The sequence below is a fragment of the Bos indicus genome, chromosome 7 (assembly GCF_029378745.1).
Source record: "Bos indicus isolate NIAB-ARS_2022 breed Sahiwal x Tharparkar chromosome 7, NIAB-ARS_B.indTharparkar_mat_pri_1.0, whole genome shotgun sequence".
In the NCBI taxonomy this organism is placed as follows: Eukaryota; Metazoa; Chordata; class Mammalia; order Artiodactyla; family Bovidae; genus Bos; species Bos indicus.
The window spans coordinates 76829338-76856479 of record NC_091766.1 but is presented as its reverse complement, the minus strand read 5'-3'; the positions used below and the strand labels follow the sequence as shown (position 1 = coordinate 76856479).

At 36.0% G+C, this 27142-nt stretch overlaps 1 long non-coding RNA gene, 1 other non-coding gene and 1 pseudogene across 2 annotated transcripts in view; 1 reads left to right on the top strand and 2 right to left on the bottom strand.

Annotated features, from left to right (window-relative positions):
• The window catches only part of LOC139183923 (uncharacterized), an 863152-nt gene that overhangs the window by 506429 nt on the left and 329581 nt on the right, over positions 1 to 27142 (bottom strand). The window lies entirely within an intron of this gene.
• LOC109561121 (mitochondrial adenyl nucleotide antiporter SLC25A23 pseudogene) overlaps positions 17854 to 27142 on the top strand; it is a 39862-nt pseudogene continuing 30573 nt past the window's right edge.
• TRNAC-ACA (transfer RNA cysteine (anticodon ACA)) lies at positions 26872 to 26943 on the bottom strand. The gene has a single exon. It is a non-coding gene; the product is annotated as a tRNA-Cys (tRNA).

Below are 27142 nucleotides of genomic sequence, written 5' to 3'. Positions count from 1 at the left end.
ACCCAGCTATTAAAAAGAATACATTTGAATCAGTTCTAATGAGGTGGATGAAACTGGAGCATATTATACAGAGTGAAGTAAGTCAGAAAGAAAAACACCAATACAGTATTTTAATGCATATATAAATATATATAGAATTTATAAAGATGGTAATATGACCCTATATGTGAAACAGCAAAAGAGACACAGAATATAGAACAGACTTTAGGACTCTGTGGGAGATGGTGAGGGTGGGATGATTTCAGAGAATAGCACTGAAACATGTATATTATCATATGTGAAATAGATCGCCAGTCTAGGTTTGATGCATGAGACAGGGTGCTCAGGGCTGGTGCACTGGGATGACCCTGAGGGATGGGATGGGGAGGGAGGTGGGAGGGGGGTTCAGGATGGGGAACACATGTACATCCATGGCTGATTCATGTCAATGTATGGCAAAAACCACTACAATATTGTAAAAAATTAACCTCCAATTAAAATAAATAAATTTTAAAAAAACTTAAAATAAGGTTAAGTCATCTACTATTTTTCTTTTTTAATATTCTAGGAAAGTCCTTTGTTGTTTCCATTAAAATTTCAGAATCAGTTTGTCAACTTCTGAAAGCAAATTTTGAAAAATAACCATTTGGAAATTTTAACTGGGAATAAACCTATAAATGTATTTACAGAGAATTGATATCTTAATGATATTGAGGCTTCTGATCCATAATTATGAAGCATTTTTCCTTTCCATAGTTTTTCTTTTATTTCTTAATCACTTTTGATGTGTTAAGAGTACAGATTTTGCACATTTTTATTAGTATCTGTATTTCATATATTTAATTCTATTTAAAATTTTAATTTCCAATTATTTTCATCTAGTATATAGAAATTCAACTGGTTTTTCATTAATGATCTGGTACCCTATAGCTTTATTAAACTCCCTTAACAGTCACAGTATTTTTTGCTACTTTCTGTAGGATCTATTTGCACAGATATTTGAACCACGTTCAACAGAAGTTTATTCCTTTTTTCTAATCTGTGTGTCTTTTATAGTTCTTTATTGCTCTCTTATCTTTAATGACCTTTGTTGCTTTATTTAACTGGATAGAATGTGTAAAGTTGAATAGATGTGATGAGAACAGACATCTTTCACTTACTACTGATTTTAGAGGGAACTGTCCAGTTGTAAATTATTAGGATTTTAGCTGTAGGTTTTTCTTAGATACTCTTTTTCAGGTTGAATAATTCCCCTTTTTCTTATATTCTGATAGTTTTTATCATTTTTTTTTTAAATTAAGAATAAATGCTTGGGAGGGAGCTTCAAGAGAGAGGGGACATATGTATACCTATGGCTGATTCATGTTGATGCCTGGCAGAAACCAACACAATTCTGTAGAACAATTATCCTTCAATTAAAAAATAAATAAATTTAATTTAATAAAAGAATAAATGTTCAATATTTTCAAATGCTTTCTCTGGACCTATTCAGAAGATCACATAGTTTCTTTTTAATTTAGTCAGAATTACATTGATTGGCTTTCCAATGTTAAGTGAAATTTTTATTGGTTATATTTGATTTGATCATGATGTATTTATCCTTTGTATTTCTTGTTAGAATTTATTTTGTAAAATTTTGTTTAGATTTTTTTTTCATCTATGCTCATAGAGATACTTCTCTGTAGTTTTCCTGTAATATTCTTGTTTGTGCTTGGCGTCACTGTAATTTAGGCCTTATAGAATGATTTGGGGAAGATAAGTTATTTTTTAATTTTTTGGAAGTTTTGGTAGAGTATGTTTATTTCCTTTTTAAATGTTTGGGAGAATCCACCAGTGAATCCCTCTGGACCTGTAATTCTTTTTTTTTAATTTATTTGTCTATTTGTCTGTATACAGGCTTAAGATTTTTTTTTTTTAAATACAAAAATAAAAAAATCAGGGTATTTATTTTTTCTCCAAATTCCTGGTTTAATAAGGTCTTGTTTACTTTGAGAAAAAAAGGTCCCAAACATCAGGCTGTTCACAAAAATAACCCACAGTATCAAATTAACTTTAGAAAACAAATCTTAAGACTATTACACTAGTTATTTTTCTAGAGGATGCATTTAACATGCCAACTCCCATTCACAAAAACACATTGTTACATTTGTGTTGAACAGCCTCACATAGCACTCTTATGTGGGGTATAACACACATACCTCTAACTCAAAGCTGCTCTCAGGTTCTACTCAACTAATGAGACTGCCTTTGTGGTTAGGGAAGCAACTATTGTATGAATGGAAAGAACTGTACTCCCTGTATATTATTTTGGAGACAGTTGATAAAAACCATACATGCTTTTTATTGTTAAGTCATAAAGAGGTATCAAAATTAAAAGCAAAAATTACAGGGTAAGACTTAACGTAACTACTAGGAGGGTCAAAGGAACTAGGCGCAGGGCAATATGAATTAATGAACATGGGAAGGACAAGGATGGGGAGAACAGTGAGCATATGCTGAAGATACTAGGGGAGAGGATCTGGTGAAAATTTTGATCTTAGACAAGCATCTATGTAAAGAAATAATGGGACAGGCTTAAGATTTTTAACTAAAATTCCAATACATTTATGGTTGTAGAACTATTCTGGTTATCTGTGTCTGTGATATTTGGTAGTTTATGACTTATAAAGAAATTAGTACTTCACTTAATCTTATACTGTCTTTACTATATATGGCAGTTATTCATCATTATCTATATCACATATATGATAACTTTTCCTCATATCTATAGTTGATGCAAGAGGAGAGTGAAAAAGTTGGCTTAAAGCTCAACATTAAGAAAACTAAGATCATGGCATCTGATCCCATTACTTCATGGGAAATAGATGGGGAAACAGTGGAAACAGGGTCAGACTTTATTTTTTGGGGCTCCAAAATCACTGCAGATGGTGACTGCAGCCATGAAATTAAAAGACACTTACTCCTTGGAAGGAAAGTTATGACCAACCTAGATAGTATATTGAAAAGCAGAGACATTACTTTGTCAACAAAGGTCCATCTAGTCAAGGCTATGGTTTTTCCAGTGGTCATGTATGGATGTGAGAGTTGGAGTATAAAGAAAGCTGAGTGCCAAAGAATGGATCCTTTTGAACTGTGGTGTTGGAGAAGACTCTTGAGAGTCCCTTGGACTGCAAGGAGATCCAACCAGTCCATTCTGAAGGAGATCAGTCCTGGGATTTCTTTGGAAGGAATGATGCTAAAGCTGAAACTCCAGTACTTTGGCCACCTCATGTCAAGAGTTGACTCATTGGAAAAGACTCTGATGCTGGGAGGGATTGGGAGCAGGAGAAGAAGGGGACGACAGAGGATGAGATGGCAGGATGGCATCACCAACTCGATGGACGTGAGTTTGAGTGAATTCTGGGAGTTGGTGATGGGCAAGGAAGCCTGGCGTGCTGCAATTCATGGGGTTGCAAAGAGTCGGACATGACTGAGCGACTGGACTGAACTGAACTGATAGCTGATGCTGGCATTTTTCCTATTTATACTCTTGGTCTTTAAAATTGGATTCTGGGAATAGATTAGAAAGATATATGATACAGATTAATTGCATACCTCAGAGTCTTTCAAATACTTTTTAATCTGCACTAGGGTTACTGAGTTTCCATCTAACCTAACATTTTCCCTTCTCTGTCATGAACTATAGAGGGTTCTTTATTGGAGTGGTTTCATTTTTACCATGGTTGGGATATCTAGGTTTTACTACTGCATGGTCAGCTTTCATTTGTAATGTTCACACTAACAAGCTTGAAGCTTAGTGAAACTTCATAGGCCATTTCAGAATGTCCAGAGACTCAGGCTGGGTGACTTACTTTTTTAGCCAGTTCCACTGCTAGTGCTTCAATATTTTTAGTTCTTGTTTCACAGAAAGGGCAACTTCTATAGGGCATCAGCCGTTTGCAGGAAGCCTCATTCCAGCGTTCTGCTATGCACGCTGTCTATTTTCTCTGCTCAGGTTTCCAAGTGGATACTAAGAGCCCAGTTTTTAAATCAGTGACTGATTCTCTCTATTCAACTACAACTCTGGTTTACTACTCATTTCTGGCATTTGAAGAGTTTATTGCTTTTTTGTTGTTTGTTTTTTACCTTTGCAATTACATCTTTCCAAGTGCAACTCAATGCATTTTAAACAAATCTCAATTCTTCTCTCAATTCCTGTTATAATGTATACATATTATACAATATACATTATTATATCTCTTGGGCACTAGTAAGAGATGGCTAAAAAAGAAAAAAAAAAATATGTGTTTTCCTAGCCTCCTACTTTCTGGCAACCATGACTCTCAGGAGCATATATCTCTCTTTAGGACAAATTCAACAACAAAAAACATCAGAATATCTATAAAAACAGTGACTCTCAAATATGGGAAGGAAAAGTTATTTTTCCTGCAATCTACTCAGTATTGGTGGTGTGGATAAAAATATCTCTTTAGAACTATTATCTTGAGAACTTAAGAATTTGAGATCTTATCTTAATTCTGTGTGGGAGGACTGCTTCTGACAAGCTTAATTTTTTTTGCTCCAGATAACTCACCTCTCAACTTGTCAAGTCTCTGATATGAGATTCAGTGTTAAACAAAGAGTCACATTGAAAGACTTACACAAGTAGAAAAGTTTAAAGTAAGGCAAGATATGGCTCTCATTAATGAAGAGAAATATTCTATAACCTCAGAGATGATTTACAAACGGGCTTTCTCTAATTTAGTCAGGTCTTTGTGACAACTCTGGATAAATATGAAAGGGGGTCAGATTAATTTTTTTTCAGTTCAGTCTCAGTTCTTCAATCCTGTCTTTGAAAGATTTTATTTCTTGTTCCATTTCATATTAACATAAGCTGAAAAATAAATGTTCATTATTTAAATTAGCTGAGCCAAGGTATCAACAATGACACCCTGTCATAAAACAGAGAATATCTTCCTTATGAGGACTGTAAGAAAACATCTGTTAGTCAACTGCTTGGTTTTCTGAAGGCCACTCCGGTTTTTTCATTCCCTTTGAAAAATTCACAGGTAGTTCAAAAGCATGAGCATCTACCTTTAACTTAATATATCTACTGCTATTCTGTACTCTTAAGCTTGACATTGTCGAAGGAGAAATATACAATAATGTTGTTTGTAAGAAAACTGTTGTTAAGCCTGTGAAGCAGTTTAATGCCTAATACAAAGTGGTTATCAGCAAAAATTGTTACTAAACATATTAATAGTGTTAATGATATATTAATAGTTACCAATAATTTTAAAATAACCATTTATATCTTCTGTAGTAAAGAATCGTTGCTCTGCTGATGTCTTCCCCTCTACCCTCTTGGCATTATTCTTTTTCCAAATCTTTCAACTTTCTCTTCTCTCCTGCTTTGCAACTCGGTTCTTATAAGCCAATCGGCTCCATGCCTACTGCAAACATTTAAAATAAAGATTTTAAAATTTCTATTGAAAACTATCATTAATATTTTAGTTGCAACAGCATGTATATTGTAAACGGTGTCCCTTTTTATCTTATTTTTTCTTTGAGTATATCTCTGCATGACAACCTATGAATCCAAAATTCGTGAGGTCAAATACTGGATGTTACGTGAGTATATCCAAATCGCCAGGGCACTACTGGGCACAGACCAAAGGTGGAATGAACAGTGGGTGATGATGGTAATGATAACAGAGATGTATCTTACAGCTCTCTGTGGAAGTTAGATTTTTTTCTAATGCTTAGATACAATGAATCTATGACATTTAATAATAGGATTAATGAATTAGGTGTTATTAAGGAGTTCAACTTCAAATAACAAGCTACATCTCATAATATATTATCTTCTGAAAATAAAACTCCTTTAACTCCTTGATCTTCACGCAACCATGCCTTTCTATATATCAAAATAAAAGACTCTGAGTCGTTACACATACTCCCACTTTGAAAAGTCTAGAAAGAACATTTTGAAAGATAAAAATGTTCTCAGCTAAGCCTGTAACGATAAGTATTGTTTGATCATCCTTTCACAAATTTGATTCCTCCTTGTAGTTGAATAACTTACAAAATGCCATTTTTCTATATCTGAGCTGTATTTTGAGTTTCAGAAACTCAAATGAACATCTGAAACAACAAATCATATTCCATACCCTCTCTCCTCAACAAAATATGATTTCTCAAAAATCACTTTCTTACTGAGTGAGGTCTTGTCTTGTATGTCAAGTTTTTGCCAGAAGCCAGTTTTTATTGCCAGGTTATAAGCCTCTAAAATAGTAGCTCTATTATGAAAACACTGACACAACCTTAGCCATAGTGATGTGAATGGCACCAGTATAATACACTGAACACAGCATCAGCCATTAACTCAAATAGCTTGATTTTGCCCCATTGTTGTTCATCGTCCCCTATACATTTGCTATAATGCCTGTGGTGCCTTTCAATACCACTTAACTATAGGCTGTCCTCCAGGAAATGTCAGGCACAGCCACCTCCGGTGACATGCAGACATGTGCTAGTTAGCACTGGTTTGTCACTGAGATTTTAACTTGAACCACTTACTTTTTTTTTTTTTTCTTTAAAAATACACTCTTTTACTGAAAGAACACACACCCCTAAGCTAGGCTGTAATGTGAAGCTGCCAACTTACCTCATTATAGCCTATTGTTTTTAGGTAGTCGACTAAATGAGGAAGATGTCTGAGTCAACCGGCTGTTTACAGAGCAGAGGAAGAAAAACGTGCTTGCCCCCCCATTTTCTACTTAACCGGTTCTTGAATCTTAATTGTGTCAGTGTTTTACTCGAATCGGTAATGTTATAACACTGTTTTAAGTAACAGTGTGATTTAGGATTATAGCTTAATCAGACTGAATTATAAAATGTGGAGCATGTGGTGAGTTATCAGTGTGGGCAGGGTCATCAAACCATGCAAAATGAAACCTTAAGAGAGAGACCCCAGAATCTCAATTGAAGAGAAAGAAATACATTCCTCTCCTCAAGGGTAGTAAGAAATTCTCAGGAAACAGGCTGAGAAAATGTAAAAAAAGATACCACAAGGTTTCTGGCTCATAGCACTAGAGCTAAACAAAGTACAGCTTAATTACATATATGGTTTTCTTACTTTCTCTTTAAATCTACAGACTTCCGGTGGGAAATTTATGTAAGACACACACAAATCTGTGGCAAAGATAGGCACAACAATTTGCATTAACAATACCAATATCCTTACGATAATTTTCTTCCAGAGTGGTTGGCTAATAGTGAAAATCTCAGCAAATTCTAACACTATAATTTTTATGGGTGGTTAATAAATTCATGGGGTTTCCCAGGTGGCACAGTGGTAAAGTAGCTGCCTGCCAATCCAGGAGACTCAAGAGAAGTGGGTTCTATCCCTGGGTTGGGAAGATCCCCTGGATGAAGAAACGGCAACCCACTCCAGTATTCCTGCCTGGAAAATTCAAGCCTGGGGGCCTAGAGTCCATTGGGTCATAAAAAACTGCTCATGACTGAGCAACTGAGCATATACACATGCAATAACTTCATGACATTACATCTGAATCTCCAAAAGAAAGATTGACTAAATGTATGAGAAACAAGTCTCGATTAAAGGACAAAAGAATATTATTTTTGCCCATACCTTGCTAATGTCTTCTAATACAAAATAGAACGTTGGCAGTTTTGATGCATCTGCTTAATTTTTGAAAAATCATGAACTGTGATGTCAGGTCACAAAGAAGTAGATAATATTATTGCTCTTTTCCATCTCTAAATTAGTCTCATAAAATTTTTTAAGTTGGAGAATAAGTTGCAAGTTGTATTAAAAACTGTAAAGGAAGTTAGAGAAATTATTTTTCCAGTCCCAGGTGTACACTGAAGAAGTAGGACCACAACACTTGAGTGCATTGAAATTCTAACACATGCAGAGTTCAAATACAGAAGCAGTGATGGGGCTGATTGAAACAGGAGGGAAGTGTATTTGTTTTTTACGATTAAGAAGTAACCACAAATTTAGCAGCTTAAAACAACATCCATAGTTATCTCATAGTAGCTGTAGGTCAGAAGTCTAATGGGCTCAGCAGGGTGTCTCTTCAGAGTCTAAAAGCAGAAATCAAGGTGTTTGCAGCGTTGTGTTCCTTTGTGAAGGCTCTAGGGGAGAATCTGCATTCTTCTTCACTTAGGTTGTAGGTGGAATTCAGTTCCCTGTAGTTGTATTGCAGTTGTGGGTCCCGGTTCCTTGCTGGCTGTCAGCTGAGGGCCTTTCCCAGTCTTAGAGGCCTCCCACATTCCTTGGCTCATGGCCTCCTTCCTTGCTCTCCAAAGCCAGTAACAGCAGGTTGACTCTTCTTTCTGCCACATTTCTCCAACACACTCATTCTCATTCTGATGTTTCTGCCTCCCTCTTACTTTTCTACAGGCCCATGTGATTAGGAAACTGAGCCTGACCTTATGGGACCTTCTAGGCATAGGCCCTTCCCCCATATCCTCTGCTTCAGCTCTTCTCTGAAGAACCTAGATAACAGTATTTGATGCATATTTCCTAATATTTTACATATTTACAGATGTGCAATCCCTCCTGCATAAAATGAAAGATGTTCACTACTTGATGGTTGTGAGCACATAGCCCCAGGCCTTCTCCAGCCTAGGGATTGATAATGTTAACCCCTGTGACACCACCCTGCTACTTCACCAGCAGCTAGTCAGAGGATTGTGCATGAGCTGATCGCATACCCTGCGACCCCAACCTCTCTTACCTGGCTTTTAAAAATGCTTTGCCAAAAAATCTTTCAGGGAGCTAGGGATTTTTTAAAGAGCGTGAGCCACCTGTCTCTTTGCACAGCCGTGCAATAAACATTTCTCTGCTCCAAACTCCAATGTTTTGATTTGTTTGGTCTCACTGTGCTTTGGGAACACCCACTTGCATTAATAATTACATCGATGGATAATCTAGGACAATCTCCCTTCATTAAGGTGCATAACACTTTCATCATCGGCAAAGTCCTTTTACCATAGACGGTAATACCAAAATAATGTAAAGGGTAGGGGTGAGGGCAGGGAAGAAGACCAGAGAAACCAAAATCCTATCTACCATAGGGGGTATTATATTCTATCTTTTTTCAATTACTCAAAAGGAAAATTTATAACTTTCCTAAGTTAAGTAAAACAAATTGTATTTTCTGAGTGATTTTCCAAAATTTTAGTTTTATTAGTGTTATATAATGCTCAGGACACCTAGTCCAGCAAACCCATCTCTGTTCAATTCGTCTAGCCTCCCCTACAATATTAAACATGTGCTCTGGAATCACATAGGAATATTCATTCTTAGAATCTATGAATAATAAAATCTTAAATCTATTTCAAATAGACTGTGATGTCACTGTGAGAAGGGTCATGTCTTAATTATTGATTTCTAGGGAAAAAAAATCAGGATGAAAGAATTTCTCTGTGATCTGTATCCTGCTGAATTCACTAATTCACTGCATTATACTATAGAAACATTTATTACTTGAAGGTCTATATATTTTACAAAATTTGACTGTACAAAATATAACTCACTTTAGAGTCTAGTCCATCAGCCTATGCTTTCTCTATTACATTTCATGGGGATGCCATCTCTGAACAGAGAAATTTCCAAGAGAAAGTGAAAACTACTCAGAAACTTCCTTCAGTAACTCACAATTATAACCTGGCTTACACAGCAAGTCTGCCATATTCCAAAATAAGATCTACTCACTGAAATTATGTTGCTATGATAGGTACAAGTAAAACAACTACTGCAACAATACACTTTGAGAAACTCAAGGAGGAAACCCTAAGATCAGGATTTCACTTTGGGAATCACATCCATGGGAAAAGGACAGAAGGTAGTAGAACATGATGCCCTATTAACTGAAAGTGAATATTTGAGAAAAAACATTTCAGCTCAAGCAAGTACTAATCAATCATAGATGCTTGGAGGGGAGTAGTTTAGAAGGAACATTAAAAAATTCATTTAGTGTAATCCCTTTGGAGGGAGGGAGGGGGAAAAAAAAAAACCCTCTGACCCTGTTATTATATACATGAGCCATTTGTATTAAAAAGCAGGGGACAACTGCAACTTTTAGATGAGGCTACTATTTTGTTTCCACTGACTCAATGCACATAAGTCTGAACAAACTTCGGGAGATAGTGAAGGACAAGGGAAACTGGTGTGCTGCAGTCTATGGGGTCACAAAGAGTTAGATGCAACTTACCAACTGAATAACAATTGTTGTCTTTATTGCTCCTCCAGAGTTATCAAAGAAAGATGATTACACTGAAAGTTTAAATTATCTGCAGCAAGCAGTCTTAAGACAGTCTTCTTTCTGAGTTTGGAAGGCCATGCTTCCTAAGATAGCCTAATGCTACTGCTAAGTCACTTCAGTCGTGTCTGACTCTGTGCGACCCCATAGATGGCAGCCCACCGGGCTCCCCTGTCCCTGGGATTCTCCAGGCAAGAGCACTGGAGTGGGTTGCCATTTCCTTCTCCAATGTGTGAAAGTGAAAAGTGAAAGTGAAGTCGCTCAGTCATGTCCGACTGTTCGTGACCCCATGGACTGCAGCCCACCAGGCTCTCCATCCATGGGATTTTCCAGGCAAGAGTACTGGAGTGGGGTGCCATTGCCTTCTCCCAAGATAGCCTAATAGATGAAGGAAAATCCACCATTTATATAAATTCATTTGTTCTCTGCTCAAAGCTTATGATAAATGTTCACTAAAAAATTAGGGTTAGGGTTAGGATTAGGATTAGGGTTAGGGTTAGGGTTAGGGTTACCTAACCCTAAACCAAATCCATTTTTCTATTTGTAATCAGAAGCTATTTCCAACTCGGACTACTTTTCTCCTACTGGACAAACTTCTTGAAACATCTCTTTGTAAGAATTCTGCTTCTCTAAGAATAGCTAACTTTACAAAATTTAATATTTTTACATGATGTGAAATAATTATCACTGAACAGACTTTAATTTATCCAGTGGGTATATAAAAGATTTGTTGATATTAACTATAATCATGAATTTCTAATTATCATAAGTTTCATAATAAAATAGATTGAAAATCTAGTTTTAAAGATCATTTTTGAAATAATGAGATATTTTCATATAACCTAGATCTCAAAGCCACTTTTGCTCCCTGGGTATTTTTAACACATACTCAAAGTGGATATACGTTCCACTTGTCACTAATGTTTTATGTATAATAACTCTCTATAACAGAGAGCAATTATTGGGTTAAAGTTGACACCAACACATTCTTTATCAAGCATGAAAATCCTACCTTGACCTTTATACAATTATTCTTTGAAATGAAGAATTAATGCTTTCTAAAATAGTCATACAATGATGTGGGCACTGTATTAGTTTAAGGTTCAAAACTCATGACACTGTGAATGAGATGCCTATTTTCCAGTATTCATTTGCATGATTAAAAGGAAATCTTTGCCTAGTTGAAATCTGGGGGCAAATGGGCATAGTATCTATTCATAGTTAACTATAATGACTTGCTTTTAAAACTTCAGTGCATTCAAATATTAATCAAACTAAAAGATTTCAAAACCATGTAATCCCTGCTTTAGAAAGAATTGCTATAAAGATAATTTAGTCTCACACTTTCCACAGCACAGACTTTCTAAAATTTTTCAGACCCAGTTTGGTTCCTCCCCCTTCCTATCTTCCTATCAGTGATGGGAAATATCACAAGCCTTTGGCATTTTAAAGTAGTTTCAATTTTCAGACAGTTTTGTTCTTATAAAGAGCTAAACCCCGCTCCAGTGTTCTTGCTGGAGAATCCCAGGGATGGGGGAGCCTGGTGGGCTGCCGTCTACAGGGTCGCACAGAGTCGGACACGACTGAAGCGACTTAACAGCAGCAGCAGCAACACTAATTCTCTCTTTTGCTATTGGAGTCAAATAAACAAAGTGTAACATCTCTTTTTCATAAGAAAACACTTCACATACTTTAAAGTTTCTTTATCCTTTGAAGTTATCTTTTCTTCTATGTATGCATCTTAATCATTTTAAGTTTTTGTAAGATTTCCTCATCTTTCTTCTTTGCTCTGGGAGAGTAAGTGAGACAAAGTAGTTAATAACCCAATTTGTAGAGTTAATCATGTTGGACTGTGAAATTCTTTTCTACTCCCATTAACTTGTCTTTGGATCAAACTAGCTAATTCATCTCTCTGAACCTTTATTTCTTCTTCCACTTCTAAGACTGTAAGCAACTTATCCAAATTCTCTGAGCCTTTGTTCAAGTACCTACTATCTGTTTGACCTTGAGTAATACGTTTTCCATTACTGAATGGCAAGGAGAAGCATGAATTGTGTTACCGTTGTATCTGCTTCCCAATTACCTGCAAAGAGAATTAAAAATCACATGGCATATGTGTTTGCTTGTCCTATGGGTATTCAGTGGAAGATTCATGGCAGGAAGAACCTAGAAACTATAGACAGAGTGAAGAAAAGCAGGAAATTTTATCTGTCTGGGTCCCTTCAGTCTCCTGTCTCTCACTGGTCTTTCCATTTCCAGGTTTCACGTAGCTCCCTGAAGGCTGCATAAGAAGCCAGATCTCAGGCATTGTGATATAATATTTTAACTGAATACAAAAGTGCAGGAGTGATTCTGCATGGGTTAGACCAATTAAGGCAGATAAAGAAATCTGAGAAATCACTAGTGAAGACCACATTCTAAATGTAATTCTTTTCAAATTACCTAAAACTAAATGAGGCATTAGTAGATTAAATTGTATTTTTTGTTGCTATTTTGCCATTAATGTCACTTCTATTAAGTTAGTCTACCAATCACAGAGCACATTCACATTGTTTACTTATTTTTCCATGTAAATAAATCATTATTATTACTGCTACTATTATTGTTATCTTAACACTGCTGCTATATGATACGATCTCCCTCATTGAATCTCAAGGCCTTTTTAGTTTAGGATTTTCAAAATATGTTCCAAATTTATTTTTCCATATTGTACACTAATGTAAAATCTCTTTACTCTGATCATCTTGAACTATCCATTCCTATTAAGTTTTTCTTCAATGTTAACTTTTTAAATTATAGACAGAATACACTCTTCAAAACTTTATACATAACTATGTCTAAACCTTTTCTTAACAATCAGTTTTAATGCCATCTTCTTTGTGAAGCTGAAGCATATCCCCAGATGAAAATTTTTCTTTCTCCACTAAGCCCTCATAATAATATTTTCACCTTCAGTTCAATTCAATCACTCAGTCATGTCTGACTCTTTGCAACCCCATAGACTGCAGCACACCAGGCCTCCCTGTCCATTGCTATCTCCTGGAGTTTATTCAAACTCATGTCCATGGTGATGCCATCCAACCATCTCATCCTCTGTTGTCCCCACCTCCTCCTGCCTTCAATCTTTCCCAGCATCAGGGTCTTTTCAAATGAATCAGTTCTTCATATCATGGCTGCAGTCATCATCTGCAGTGATTTTGGAGCCCTCCAAAATACAGTCTGTCACTGTTTCCACTGTTTCCCCATTTATTTGTCAAGAAGTGATGGGACCAGATGCCATGCTCTTAGTTTTCTGAATGTTGAGTTTTAAGCCAAATTTTCATTCTCCTCTTTCACTTTCATCAAGAGGCTCTTTAGTTCTTCTTCGCTTTCTGACATAAGGGTGGTGTCATCTGCATATCTGAGGTTATTGATACTTTCACCTTATATTACAGTAATATATGTGAGTCAGATTTCCTCTATTTCATTATCAATTTCTGCTCATTTATTTGCTGTAGATATTCATTCAGGTGTGATGACACTGATGTAGGGTTCATTTCTGTTTTTACCATTGTACAAAATATTTGGTAAGTGTATACTAAATATTACTGAATGAACTGATTAACCTGGTACTTAGAGTGCTCTTTATATTTCTTAATAATGCATTTTTAACCCATGGGCTACAGAATGTCTCCCTCATCTTTGGGAAAGCTAACTAAACTGATTTCACAGTGTGATGCTGTCTACAGATTTTCAACCTAGTTCAGTTAAGGTATGAGCAGGCATACAGTTATATTCTCCCATACCCTTCAACCATAGGTCCCTATGTCTTTAAGTGACAGTGAATAGTTACCTTCCATTGTCCTGCATGCAACACTGGGCCTTCTCACAAGCAAAGTTTACAAGAAAGGTTTTGGAATTGGTAGTCTGGATAGAATTAGGGCAATAGAAGGTATCACCAAAAGGTATCTTACTATTCCACTGACTCCTTGCCTTTCTCCTCTTCTCCTATCTGCTCCTCAGCTATCCTTCCAAGAAGATCTGGGAGTTCCATATTCTCTATCAGCTCCCCTCTAAAAAGTTTAAAATGTGAGCTATATATGCAATTTAACATTTTCTAGAAGCTGTGTTAAAAAAAAAAGTCTGATAAGGGGGTAAAATGATTTTAAAAATATATATTATTTAACCCAATATATCACAATGTTATTATTTCAACATTAACCAATCAGTATCAGTTCAGTCGCTCAGTCATGTCTGACTCTTTGCGACCCCAAGAACCACAGCACACCAGGCCTCCCTGTTCATCACCAACTCCCAGAGTCCACCCCAACCCATGTCCATTGAGTTGGTGATGCCATTCAACCACCTCATCCTCTGTTGTCCCCTTCTCCTCCTGCCCTCAATCTTTCCCAGCATCAGGGTCTTTTCCAATGAGTCAGCTCTTCGCATGAAGTGGCCAAAGTATTGGAGCTTCAGCTTCAACATCAGTCCTTTCAATGAACACCCAGGACTGATCTCCTTTAGGATGGACAGGTTGGATCTCCTTGCAGTCCAAGGGACTCTCAAGAGTCTTGTCCAACACCACAGTTCAAAAGCATCAGTTCTTCGGTGCTATAGTCCAACTCTCACATCCATACATGACCACTAGAAAAACCATAGCCTTGACTAGACGGACCTTTGTTGGCAAAGGGATGTTTCTGCTTTTTAATATGCTGTCTAGGTTGGACATAACTTTCCTTCCAAGGAGTAAGCATCTTTTAATTTCATGGTTGCAATCACCATCTGCAGTGATTTTGGAGCACAAAAAAATAAAGTCTGACACTGTCTCCACTGTTTCCCCATCTATCTGCCATAAAGTGATGGGACCAGATGCCATGACCTTAGTTTTCTGAATGTTGAGCGTTAAGCCAACTTTTTCACTCTCCTCTTTCACTTTCATCAAGAGGTTCTTTACTTCTTATTCTTCACTTTCTGCCGTAAGGGTGGTGTCATCTGCGTATCTGAGGTTATTGATATTTCTCCCAGAAATCTTGACTCCAGCTTGTGCTTCCTCCAGCCCAGCGTTTCTCATGATGTACTCTGCACATAAGTTAAATAAGCAGGGTGATAATATACAGCCTTGACGTACTCCTTTTCCTATTTGGAACCAGTCTGTTGTTCCATGTCCAGTTCTAACTGTTGCTTCCTGACCTGCATATAGGTTTCTCAAGAGGCAGGTCAGGTGGTCTGGTATTCCCATCTTTTTCAGAATTTTCCACAGTTTAACCAATATAAAATTTCCATATTAACCAGTATAAAAGCTTAAAAAAGTATGTGGCATATTTCATACTAAGGCTTCGAAATCCTCTACACATTTAACATTTAATGGTACATCTCAATTTGCATTGGCCACATTTCAAGTGTTCAGCAGCCATGTGTGACTAGGGACTACTCTGTTAAGTAGCTGACTCAATGTTATGCAAGTCAATTTCTCTTCTCCAAGATCCTACTTCCAAAACTTTATGCCCAAACTTCTTGAATGATTTTTTTCTTGTGCTTAAATTTTCTCTTTAATTATATATGAATTATTTGAAAGCAAGCCTTCATCCTTATTTACTTATTCATTTAGTGTTCTATACCATGCATAATTCAGTGTATAATGTACATTTACCACTTGGCTAATATTTGCTGTGAGACATTTACCGTGTGTGGTCAATCACTCAGTCATGTCCAACTCTGTAAGTCCATGGACTGTGGCCTACCAGGCTCCTCTGTTCATGGAATTTTCCAGGCAAAAATACTGGAGTTGGTTGTCATTTCTTTCTCCAAGGGGTCTTTCTGACCCAGGGGTTGAACGCACGTCTCTTGCTTCTCTGCACTAGCAAGCAGATTCTTTACAACTGAGCCAATTTCAATCTTTTCATTGTATTGTCTAAACTTTCTTGAGATCTACTGTACATATTATCTGATCTCTCATGGTCATTATGAAACAGGTTAGCGCAACAGAAAAAGCAAATATATATCTCCAGGTCTTAGATCCACCGATGATAATCTATTGGATTTTCATCAGTAAATTAATTTCACTGTATCTACATTTCTTAATCTTGTAAAATGAAGAGAACTATTCACAAATTCTCTGCTAGAGGATTTTGTGAGCACATTTTAAAAATATACGTCAATGCATTTTCTAAGTTGCAAAGCACAGAAACAATACAACAAATATACATTTATGATATTTTTGTTTTGGTTTCATTAAGCTAAGTTTTGGCCCTTGACTAAAGTAAAACCTTGTGCCAGTAGTTCACAATGGTTTTTAAAATCCCCTCATAGCTCGTAATTTATTGTTTTGAGTTCAGTAACTTGCAAGACCACTTGGGATTAATTTTTCTTAAGTATATTAATTTACTTGTCTACACTGAAGCTTAATTTTTCCATGTCTTACAGACTGGCAGGAGATTCTTGAAACTAGCTAAATACCTTTATAGTGTTACTAAGCATTTTAATCCTGGGTAGAAAGAAGCAAAAGGAATTTTTTTAAAAAAGAGAAAAGCACAATAAATGTACTTTTGAATAATTGGATTTATTACAAGTAGAGGAATAAGCTTTGCCAAGATTACCATTCATTGCAAATCAATATTGTCAGAGTTCTGAATTCAGTTTAATATTTTGGTAAATTGATTAGCACTGTTGTCAAAATCACAATTTTTTTAAATCTCAAAGCAAAGGAAAAGTAAGGATATGAATTGTTTTAAGATAAAGAAGCTTCTCTATATTTTCAGGTGAATAAGTAACAGAAACAGATTTTCATTTAAATACTACTGGGTTTACACGTTTTATGTTTATTTTTAAAGGAAAATAAATTTGTTTGAGAGTCATTTGGCAAATCTGAAATATGGATGCAAACATACATACACACACACACACACACATACTAACATCCAATTTATGAACACCATTTAAACAGCACACCTGTTCAATTAGAAAGCACCACCAAAGAGGTCAGGTCACATTTCACTGCATTCGTACAATGAGTGAGCTGCTTAATCAACCCCAATGGTGTTTGTTCCAGTCTAATTGTGGTTTGTGCCAGTTATGAACAGGCTCTGGCTCTTGAGTAAAATTTTTTACCATGAGACTTTTGTACATTTTATGCAAATTACTTGCATTATCAGTACTATTTAAGATTTGATCTTAATTTATTATATTTCAAAAATTAGGTTAATGCTCTTGGGAATGATAGTTTTCTAAGCCATTCTGAAATATCAACATCATCCGTAATACTGCATTTTTATAATCAATAGTTTTTCAATTTTTGGTTTTTGCATTTGTTTATAATCTCTGTAATTTAAGAGTTTTTCTTATGCCTCCATAAATGCCTAGCTATATTTTCCACCTTCCAATTTCATTTGCATTCCTAGTTTTGGCCATCACTCCTTAGTTCAGTCTTTGGATGATATTATCTAGGTGCAAATTGGTCATAGCTTGGGTTTCTTTTTGTTTTCTCACAAATTTTTAAATATATAGATAAAAAGAGAAACTAACAAGATTCATAGTCTTTGACTTTTCTTTGATAATAGAACAATATGGTACTCCAGACTATGGCATTAGGGTCCTAAAGCCAAACTAGCAGTCAATAAATATCATGAACCACGACCAATGTGAATTTGATTACTCAGTGGTTATGGAGCTGAAACTGAAAGCCTCTGAAAAGAATCCTAAGCTTGTGACATTTACAAAGCTGTTTCTAAAGACAAAACAGGTATGAAAGGTCATGGCAGACTAAGGCTTTGGGGGCCAGGAGGAGGGGGCAATTCATCCACAGGAAGATTAAAGGATTCAAGTTTTGAGAACAAAGTTTGTAATTTTCCTGTGTACAAGAGAAGATGTTGTTTGTGATGCATATATCTGCCGTGCATCTTAAGTCTGAAAATAAGATGAAGTGAATATAGAATAACTTGCCTTTACTTCAGTTCATTCTATCAGGTACTGTTTCCTTCATGCATTCTATCAATCACATGGTGAAAGCACATATTGGGGGAAAAAAATAGAGACAAAGACAGAGAAAATGAGGAAGTAGAGCTTGCAGAATAAACTTAAAAATGTTTATTGATAATTTCATGTAATGGATATTTGGGGGCTTCTTTGCTAGCATCTATTCCCCATTCGTCCCAGAGGTTGCTGATTGTCTTTAGAAAACAATATGATCCAAGGAAGCTGTCTTGGAATGAGGTCACTAACACAGATCAAGTCAATATGCATAGCTTAGGTCAGTTCCACATCTATTCTTTTCAGCTATTTGCACTAAAAACATTTCACTGTTCTGTATAAAATTGTCTGTGTTGTGTTTCTGCTTATATGCTGTAAACAAATGAATCCTAAATGATCTCTCAATGGAAACCTCTAACAATAGCTAAATTAGGGTTATGGGTGAATAAGCCTTTCCATTTTTGTAACTGTACTACGTAAAACGTGCCACATTCTAAAAGTGTTAAGTTCTTGAAATCATCAAAGACTGACTTTAAATAAAGTTACCAATTTTTAGATTACAAAAGTCTTGACATCAATTATCACAAGCTTTTAATTAATGTCTCAAGGAAAGAATAACCATCAGCATATTAATTAACTGACATTTAAATATATTAGAATATCATCAATTTTAACATTTGTTTTAATTGAAGCCACCTATTTCCATTGTATTAATCAGCATCTGTCATAATTACGCTTTACTGACTTTCACTTTTGTGTTTTTTCAAAGTAATATACTCATCAATATTTTCACTTTCAATAGTATATACAGCCAATTTCAATTGTATATTATATACAGCCATATTTGTATATAACATACAATTTGTATTTACATATACATACATGTACATGTGCATATGCATATATAATATACATATATATGTATATGTAAATTAAGTACTTTATGCAATAAATGCAAAGTATCATTTACTTAATAATAAAGCATTGGTCATCACAATATAAAATTACGAAACAGGACTCAGTTTAATTGCTTTTGTAAAAAATAAATATATATGAAATCATTTCTTGTTTGTAAGAAAATTACTTAATCTTTTTGGATTCTCAATCTTTATCTACATAAAGAGTAAGGTGGACCATATTTTCTTTAGTTTCTCTCCAAATTTCAAACTGCATGAAGTAAGGAATAAAAAATCATTATTGTTCCAAAACTTTGTCACCAGAATGAATTCCTCAGGTCAAGGTAAATAATCAAAATACTTAAAAATATGATAGTTAAACATTTTTACTGGTACTAGTAGTATCTTAAGACTGTTAAATTACAATATGTTTATTTTATTAGAAATTGGTGACAATAAAATGTGTTAACGCTATAGATATTTTTTCAGTAAGCATGTGTATTTTGTCAACAGAATTTTAAGCTAAAGAAAGAGAGTTGAAAAACTATTTAAAAAAGAGTTATACTCTAAATAATAAAAGCTTACTTTGCTATTGGCCCATATGCAAAAGCTGTAGTAAAGATGATTAAAAAGGAGAAAAAGGAAACAGTATTTGCATTCATTCTGGTAATAGAATATGAAATTAAAGCATGAAGGGATTAATGTTTTAAAGCTTGACTTGCAGTGATAAAGCTAAGGTATTAGAACAGACAACATAACCGTTACAGGATAGACAAGCAAAGAAAAAGCAGCAAATGCCTTAAAGATGAGCAAGTCAACCTAGAATGGAATTACAAAATGATTAATCAATACAAATGAGAAACTGTACAAGGAAAGAGAGCTTGGTGAGACTTCTTATGGGACTCAACACTGCGGCCGCTTAAAGATAATGAAAGGAGCCGGGCAAAGCCAAAGAAATGCTTTCATTCCGTGGCAAAGTCATTTGTGAACAGTTTAAATTACCCTAATCACCTCCCCTCCAGCCGTCAGTAGGCTCTGACTCTTTAGTTATTTAAAAAAAGGAGTTTGGGGAAATGAGTTTTGCGAATCTAAGCTGCAAAATAATTATACACACACCATTTTAGCATTTTAACAATGCAATCCCAAACATTTGTTCTCATTAGAATGCAAATCGACTCATTTAATAATCCCACAAGAGAATTCTACCACACTCAGCTTAAAAAGCGCAATGGTATTCAAAATATTATTAATAAATGCCAAGTATGGAAAAGCCAGTTTACTTTGCCAACAGCTCAGGCTAGATAAAAGAAATATACAAACATTTCCAATCTTTTTGTGTGTTGTTTTTCTGACCACATTTAGTTTAATTGAAATTTAACAGTTGAACTGGTCTGGGACAGACTTCAAAAAAGAAAAAAAATCAAGGTGACAATTCCTTCTGTCTGGCACATAAACTTTCACACTCATCACAGAGTTACAGCTTATCATGCAAACGAAAGGCATCCATTTATCCTGAGTAGTGTATAATTTCATTACTCTAAATTGTTGCTAATTGTCTTAGCCTGTGGCAGACAGGAGACAGTTTAGGATTCAGTTTGTCTTAAGTTGCAAGACTTTGGAACAAATCACCACAATGTATGAATGTGAATTTTCTTTAGCAAGAGTCTTTTTTTAAGAATAAAAACTCTTTCAGAAACACAGTTTTGACCCCAAACTTAATGATTTTTATACAGTCAGTACTGGAAATTGTGTTATACATAAGCTGCATTATGACATTAAAAAATTCTCCAGAATTATTATTCTCCAGAACTATTATTTTAAAAGAGACTTCTAGCCAACTTTTTTCAATTAAGAATATTGCTTCCACATTGAATGGACATAATTTTGGCAAAATTCAATCACCAATTCACTCATTTTTTCATTCATATTTTTATATGCAAGTCACAATCTTATTTTATTTCTGCTATTGACTATTTTTCTTTACCTAATTTAATACACTGTTTATATTTGAGCCTCCCTTTCATTGAATCTCAAGAAACTACTAAAACTATAATACTGATCGCTTTTCCTAACTCACCATGCATGCAGTAAGAAAAGAATTTAAAATTTATGTAGTGGTGGTAGTTTTGTTGCTAAGTCGGGATCAACTCTTGCAACCCCATGGACGGTAGCCCACCAGGCTCTTTTTTCCATGGGAATCTCCAGGCAAGAATACTGGAGTGGGTTGGTTGACATTTCCTTCTGCAGGGGATCTTCCTGATCTAGGAATCAAACTAGCGTCTCCTGCTTTGTAGATGGTCTTATGCATTGTAGGCAGATTATTTACTGTTGAGACACTGTGGATTTCCTCAAAATTTATACATGGGGGCAAGTAGCTAAAAAAGTGCTATCCTTCACAGGAGTAATGTCATTTAAAAAATAAAAGAGTGGATTTTCAAACATAAAGATGGATCCAGATATCTGTTGTGCTCATTCTTTGTGAGGGTGAGAGTAACAGTGTAGAGGGCATCCCTTTATTGAATCATCAAAACCAGTAATAATTAAATGACTATGTGTACAAACACACAAAAAACAGGATAAATCCTATAATTATTTCCCCAGTCAACTATAATCAAATGTAAATATTATTCAGTTACAAACTATCAGGCAGAGAGCCAAGCCTGCTAACAAATATACATTCAGACTTTGGCAAGCATACTTGGAATGTAGAACCCACATAGTTTAAATGGTTTATTTTACATAAACAGTTACAGACCAGAAAAAGTACTCTCAAGGGCAGGTTATGAACTGAATTGTATTCTTCCAAATTCATACACTGAAGCCTCGACTCCCAGTGTAACAGTATTTTGGAAATAGGGCCCACCAAAGCTAAGTATGAAATGAGGTCATAAGGGTAGGATCTTAATCCAATATGACTGGTGCCCTTAAAGAAGAGAAAGAAATATCAGTGAAATGGCCACATGAGGTCACAGTAGAAATGTGGCCATCTGCAAACTAAGGATAGAGGCCTCAGGGAAAACCAGACCTGCTAACACTTTGATCTTGGACTTCCAGCATCCAGAACAATGGGAAAAATAAATTTACATTGCCTCAGCCACCTACTAATAGCATTTTGTTATGGCAGATCTAGCAAACAAATAGAGGGTGTCATCTCTTCTCATATCTCTTGGGCACCTTCTGTACCTTTCTCAGAGTATACACATAGTTTAGCAGAAAGAATTTCTGAAAGATACACTCATGGACATGCAAAGAGAGAAGAAGTCTTTTGTTAAATATAGAGTTTATAGTTGTGTTCAAATTAGTAACTTAGGAATCAAAAGATGGAGAATTGAGAACAATTAGGAAAAATTTTATTCATCTAAAAAGCAGAGACATTGTTTTGCCAACAAAGGTCCATCTAGTTAAGGCTATGGTTTTTCCAGTAGTCATGTATGGATGTGAGAGTTGGACTATAAAGAAAGCTGAGTGCCGAAGAATTGAAGCTTTTGAACTGCAGTGTTGGAGAAGACTCTTGAGAGTCCCTTGGACTGCAAGAAGATCCAACCTGTCCATCCTAAAGGAGATTAGTCTTGGGTGTTCATTGGAAGGACTCATGTTGAAGCTGAAGCTCCAATACTTTGGCCACCTGATGTGAAGAGCTGACTCATTTGAAAAGATCCTGATGCTGGGAAAGATTGAGGGCAGGAGAAGAAGGGGACAACAGAGGATGGGATGGTTGGATGGCATCACTGACTCAATGGACATGGGTTTAGGTAGATTCCAGCAGTTGGTGATGGTTAGGGAGGCCTGGTGTGCTGTGGTTCATGGGGTAGCAAAGAGTTGGACACGACTGAGCAACTGAACTGAACTGATTTGAGGTAAGAGTCTAAAATAAATCTCCAAAAGCAGTTGTACTGTAATTCCTAGGTTGAATGTGGATTAGCAGTAAAAGAATCTGCCTGCACTGCAGGAAACACACAGGAGATATGGGTCCAATCGCTGTGTCAAGAAGATACCGTGGAAAAGGAAATGGCAGCCCAGTATTCTTGCTTGGAAATCCTATGGACAGAGGATTCTGGGGGGTACAGTTTATGGGGTCTCAAAGAGTTGGGCATGACTTAGAGACTAAACAACAACAACAATATTACATTTGTTTCTTGGTTCTCAGACACGACTGAGCAACTTCACTTCTTCTGAACAACAGATATGGAGTAAGCTAAAACTAACCCCACTTAGGGAGAAGGCTAAGAATAGGGAATGAAAGAACATGCAACACATCCTTCTTTGTCAACCAATAGTAGAACATCATTGTAATGTAACCAACCTACAGCAAAAGCAAGAGCAGTGTTCTTCTAATCTAATGAAGCCAGAGGAATAAGATGGTCTCCAACAGGGATCACTAGGATAACTCTCCTCTATGGTAATTTATGGGTACCGATATTCAATCTCACTGCAAGCCACTGACAATCAGCTAGTAACTGAATATTAATATCAACCCAGCTGTTAAAACACTCAGATCCTTTTCCTCTTATTTTCTCTCCAATAGAGGATATTTAGATGAAAGTAAAAGGAAAGATGCTACCACAGTGTTTCCTGGGGGCTAGCAATTTTCAAAGTATAAGTAAATATAGATAAAGCTGATGGACAGGTACTGATTTATTTTGAGGAGCACAGTCGTTTAGAATTAAATTCTTTCTAGATGTATTTCTGTGTTACATATACACCTGAGACGCCTATTCATTGGGAATGGAGAAAGACAATTTTCAAAGACTTTTAGAAGGGAGGATGAGAATAAGTCCTAGAAGAAAACTCTCAAAAAGCATTGAATGACAGATGGTCATAGTGAAAAAGGAAGGAATGATCAAAGGCAAACTGCCCACTGTGAATTTGCTTTGTTTGCCTGTGATTTCAAATAAAACACTTTCAGGGTTGTAAGAAAATAAAATGGTTTTTGGTAATTGGAGGATACCCCGAACTGCTGTGCCACAAAGATGAGAGCAATAAGATTGCTTTCAGAAAGCTAAACTGCACACAGCACCTCCTTGAAGTATTCTTACTAAACCCTGAACCCAACCATATTTCTAGAGCTAACATCCATTAACAAGAAATACAAGGGAAAGAGAACACAGTAAAAAAAACACCACAAGAAAGCAAAGAGAAAAAAGCAGAACATGGAATGAATGAAATAGTGTTAACTTTGATAGATGGCCTAAAGGCACTGGGATAATCAATCTTATAAAATTATACTCCTTTTTAGAGATGTATATTGAAATATATAAGGTTTAAATATCATGATATTTGTAATTTTTTTGAAAATGTTTCAGTAAAAGTGAGAAAATATAATACATGAAGCTAATGTGATAAAATCTTGATAATTGTGAATCTGGGTAATGAGTACAGAAGAATCAATTGTTCTAGGGTTATTTCTTTAACATTTTAATTTTTTTCACAATAAAAAAGAAACACGTTAAGCTGAAAGAGTGAAACAATGAATCAGTGTGAAGTTTTACAAATTCACTGGAAGAAGACTGAATAGTTTCCAGGCCAAGCAGAATTCTCTGTATGCTGATGGGATGGACTGTCAGACTGAACGAATATGGCACTCTTCTGTAAGGTCAGAGAGTTAAAAGGAGTCACAGAAGCAAATACTTATCTTTCCAATTATTAAGATAGCAGGAAATCTTCAACATTGGATTCTGAATATTTCTTGCCCCAAGGACAAGATGGTTTCTATACTGAAATAACTAAAGGACAGAGGCATCAAACTGGGTCTTATTTGATACAAAAATACTTTTTTTAAATGTCTTAATTAGTTGGCAACATTTAAAAAGCTAGATTATTTCACATAAACATCCTTTGTTTTAAAAAAAAAAATCATGTCGACTTGGTTCTATTGTCTGATGTGGTCATTCCATAAGACTAACGATCCACTGATGCTTCAGATATGGGCACGCACCCTCCAATCTCCACGAATGGGTAACGATTCAGGATAGTATCACTTCCATGTTAGGCACTATTATCCTGGCTCCTGTATGCATTCAGTTTTGTAACACCTGCTGTGCCATGTTCAGTACTCTTCCGATAAGACCATTCATTACACATGGAATGAAATAACTGTCTAGGCTTTTTGCATCAAATACTACTTAACATTTGTTCGTTATGTTCCATGTTTTTGAATCCAAACTCACTAAGCAATCTAGACATTCTCATGGAGAACTGTCTGGAGGGTGTGAATGTGCAGTACATGTACATTCGTAGAGTTGAATCTCAGTTCTTTTGTTCCCTGACCTCAAACCCTTTGTGTCTAAGTTTACTAATCACTAACATGGGGTTAATAAATTTAGATGGTCATAAAGTTGTTTTAAATATTAAATAAAGCATTTACTTCAATGATTGGCATATCTTAAAAATAGTAGCTGTTGTTTCTTTTACTAGAAGTATAGTAGTAATTGTACTGGTATTTCATGGGATTTGAGTGTTTTTTAGCCTATGACAGAGAGGTCTTGCGGCAAATTAGTAAAATGTTTCTAAGGTATGATTCAACTTTCCATGCTATTTGACTGTAGAAGGAGAAGAGATTGATAAGGCAAAAATGATGTGTGTCAGTTATCAACTTATTTAGTTGCTTAGCTTAGTTCCACAACTACTCTTCTTTGCACAATTCAGTTCGATCCTGTAAACATTTCTCCTTTAGCAGCTGGCCCATTTTTTGACTAATAGTACTGGAGAGACACTGCAACATGAAGAGGCATCTCTTCTTTTAATGCACTTAATATGCTGCTTTTTTGCCCCCACAACAAATGGAGTTGAGCAGGACAGCCAAAGGCTCCAGTGAGTTGTTCCAGCGTACTGTCAGGAAGTCTCCCAGTAAGTTTCCGTGGCAGCCCAGAAGGCTGCTTCCCAGAAAACGTCAGTATCCTGGTGGGAGTCTTCATTGTTAGTGCTTCCAGCAGGTCAAAACTATCCTAGGGGCTCTAGTGTGGTTCTTTGGTTTTATCTGCTGCCAGTACTGGCCTACAGCACCTCAGGAACCATTTCTATCACCTAAAGGACCACAGTTACATCTCTTGGAACGAGGTTTGAACCTCAGCTTTGGGAGGATACAGAGCTCCTCCAGCATGATTCCTTCCTCAGCTGCTCCCTCTTAGCATTTGAGGTAATAGCTGATCCCTAATTTGCTATTCCTACATTCTTGGGACTTTAGACCTCTTAGAAAATAATACATTGTCACTGGTTAACAATTTTTATTTTTAGTAAATTTTCTCTTCATATTACTAGCTTGGTGTCTGTTAACTTACTGGACCCTAACTGACAGAGTACTTAGTATTCACAGGAGTGTCTCGATAGATATATCAAGAACAATTTATACGTATATCTGTACCTATATATATAGTAATATCTCTATGTCTGTTGTTTAGATCCACCTAGCATCCCTGTTCAGTTACTCTGGTAATGTTTATTTCACATCCTTGGAGAACTAACTTCTTCCCAACATTTGTGGTCCTTGAGTAAATAAAAATCACAGTCCTTCAGTCCCATCTTCTCCTCCCAAGTCCCAGTCTTCCCTTCATGTGGTAAACATATGATGTAGACTAGATAAATCAAGCTAGTGCATCTATATTGATTCATTCTGAGATGTCTTCTGATCCAATTTAGGGAAATCATAAGTAAAGTAAAGTCGCTCAGTCGTGTCCGACTCTTTGCGACCGCATGGACTGTAGCTTACAACGCTCCTCCGACCATGGGATTTTCCAGGCAAGAGTACCAGAGTGGGTTGCCATTTCCTTCTCCAGAGGATCTTCCCAACCCAGGGATCGAACCTGGGTCTCCTGCATTGTAGGCAGATGCTTTACCATCCAAGCCACCAGGGAAATCATAGTTTGGATTTATTTATTTAATTTTGGCTTAAAGGGAGAGACACATTTCTCTTTCCTCTTGGATTATCAAATCCAAAGATGTGAAATGCCTTCCTCCAGCCTCTCCAGAAGTAAAATAAGACCCAAATAGAGAGAACTAGAGGAAAGCAAAAAAGAGCAAGTGAATGTTAGACAGCCTGGGAGAAAAAAAGGA